Source organism: Oncorhynchus keta, unplaced genomic scaffold, assembly GCF_023373465.1.
Source record: "Oncorhynchus keta strain PuntledgeMale-10-30-2019 unplaced genomic scaffold, Oket_V2 Un_contig_17481_pilon_pilon, whole genome shotgun sequence".
NCBI classification, from domain to species: domain Eukaryota; kingdom Metazoa; phylum Chordata; class Actinopteri; order Salmoniformes; family Salmonidae; genus Oncorhynchus; species Oncorhynchus keta.
Window position 1 is genome coordinate 15,001 of NW_026280450.1, and position 3,077 is coordinate 18,077.

Below are 3,077 nucleotides of genomic sequence, written 5' to 3' on the forward strand. Positions count from 1 at the left end.
AGAAGCTAGTCACTAGGAGAAGTTAGTCACCAGGAGAAGCTAGTCACTAGGAGAAGACAGTCACTAGGAGAAGCTAGTCACCAGGAGAAGCTAGTCACCAGGACAAGCTAGTCACTAGGAGAAGCTAGTCACTAGGAGAGGACAGTCACTAGGAGAAGCTAGTCACTAGGAGAAGACAGTCACTAGGAGAAGCTAGTCACTAGGAGAAGATAGTCACTAGGAGAAGTTAGTCACTAGGAGAAGCTAGTCACTAGGAGAAGCTAGTCACTAGGAGAAGCTAGTCACTAGGAGAAGCTAGTCACTAGGAGAAGACAGTCACTAGGAGAAGCTAGTCACTAGGAGAAGCTAGTCACTAGGAGAAGACAGTCACCAGGAGAAGTTAGTCACTAGGAGAAGCTAGTCACTAGGAGAAGTCATTCATATGGGAGGGGGGTCCTGATTCTGCTTTAAAACAGAGATAGAGGATCTATTAAAGCAGCAGTAAAACTACAATACACATGTTAAACAGACAGAGACAGAGAGACAGAGAGACAGAGAGGAGAGAGAGGAGGAGAGAGGAGGAGAGGGAGGAGGAGAGGGAGGAGGAGAGAGAGGAGGAGAGAGGAGGAGAGAGAGAGAGACAGAGAGACAGAGGAGGAGAGACATACAGAGAGAGAGAGAGAGAGAGAGGAGGAGAGAGAGAGAGACAGAGAGAGGAGGAGAGAGACAGAGGAGAGAGACATACAGAGAGACAGAGAGACAGAGAAAGGAGGAGAGAGACAGAGAGAGAGGAGAGAGAGAGACAGAGAGAGAGACAGAGAGACAGAGAAAGGAGGAGAGAGAGACAGAGAGAGGAGGAGAGAGACACACAGAGAGACAGAGAGACAGAGAAAGGAGGGAGAGGAGACAGAGAGAGGAGGAGAGAGACAGAGGGAGGACAGAGAGAGACAGAGAGACAGAGAAAGGAGGAGAGAGACAGAGGAGGAGAGAGACATACAGAGAGAGGAGGAGAGAGACAGAGAGAGGATGAGGACGCACATCAAGCCCTGTTCTCACGTCCACCTTCAATGATTAACCGGTAGGTGACAAGACCAAGTGGACTCAGTGACCCTGACAGACGAAGATGTAAAATACGGGGCCACGGCTCACTGACTGGCGCTGGCTGAAGGGGCGGGGCCACGGCTCACTGACTGGCGCTGGCTGAAGGGGCGGGGCCACGGCTCACTGACTGGCGCTGGCTGAAGGGGCGGGGCCACGGCTCACTGACTGGCGCTGGCTGAAGGGGCGGGGCCACGGCTCACTGACTGGCGCTGGCTGAAGGGGCGGGGCCACGGCTCACTGACTGGCGCTGGCTGAAGACACCTCCTGACTGGCTGGCAGAACGGGGCCACAGCTCACTCGACTGCTGGCTGAAGACCAGAGCACGGCTCCTTCGCTGGCTTAGCATCATTCACTAGACAATAACACTGGCATTATAAAATACAGCTGCTCACTCTCGCTGTTCTGTGGTGTGTGTGTGTGTGTGTGTGTGTGTGCTGTGTGTGTGTGTGTGCTGTGTGTGTGTGTGTGTGTGTGGTCAGAGACACGGAGCTCAGAGAGAGAGAGTCAAGAGAGAGAGAGAGATTCAGAGACAGAGAGACAAGAGAAGACAGAGATCATTATGTTCTGGAGAGAGAGAGACAGAGAGAGAGAGAGAGGGAGAGAGAGACAGAGAGAGAGAGAGAGAGGAGTGTCAGTGAGCTACAGATCATTATGTTCTGGTAGGTCAGAGACTACAGGAAGAGATCATTATGTTCTGGTAGGAGAGAGACTACAGGAAGCTACAGATCATTATGTTCTGGAGAGGTCAGAGACTACAGAGAAGACAGATCATTATGTTCTGGTAGGTCAGAGACTACAGGGAAGCTACAGATCATTATGTTCTGGTAGGTCAGAGACTACAGGGAAGCTACAGATCATTATGTTCTGGTAGGTCAGAGACTACAGGGAAGCTACAGATCATTATGTTCTGGTAGGTCAGAGACTACAGGGAAGCTACAGATCATTATGTTCTGGTAGGTCAGAGACTACAGGGAAGCTACAGATCATTATGTTCTGGTAGGTCAGAGACTACAGGGAAGCTACAGATCATTATGTTCTGGTAGGTCAGAGACTACAGGGAAGCTACAGATCATTATGTTCTGGTAGGTCAGAGACTACAGGGAAGCTACAGATCATTATGTTCTGGTAGGTCAGAGACTACAGGGAAGCTACAGATCATTATGTTCTGGTAGGTCAGAGACTACAGGGAAGCTACAGATCATTAATGACAGTCTTGTTGAGGACAAAACAGACAGGGACTAAATGCTTTGTCTGAGACACCAGCAGCAGCACAATGGAAACAGACGACTCATCCCAAATAGATGTTTTATTGTGTCTCTTTGAACAACACAGTTCAGGTTGTCTTACTGCAGCACCAAAAACATTTCCTGTTTTTACAGAAACTCTGTTTTCCCAGAATGTAAAAATGGAGGCAGAATCCTTTAAACATACAGCTGCCGTTATTGTGTGTTGTGTTTTTGTGTTGTGTTGCCACTGGGCAGACTTTTATTAACGGCAGAGAGCACAGGACACTGATCTAGAAACAAGACAGTTCATCGGTGACTGCTGGGAGGAGCAGGAGTCCAACACGTGCAGTACCAGAACCCACCACTAGAGGGCTCTGCAGCATGTAGAATAGAGCAGAACACAGCCTGACAAAACATTAGGAACACCTGCTCTTTCCATGACATAGAGTGACCAGGTGAAAACTACGATACTACTAGTTAAAATCCACTTCAATCAGTGTAGATGAAGGGGAGACAGGTTCAAGTGCCTTTGAACAGGGTATTTAATTTAATTTATTTACATTTTTATTTAACTAGGCAAGTCAGTTAAGAACAAATTATTATTTTCAATGACGGCCTAGGAACAGTGGGTTAACTGCTTTGGTCAGGGGCAGAACGACACATTTTTACCTTGTCAGCTCGGGGATTCAATCTAGCAACCTTTTGGTTACTGGCCCAACACTCTAACCACTAGGCTACCTGCCTCGGGTATGGTAGTAGGTGCCAGGCACA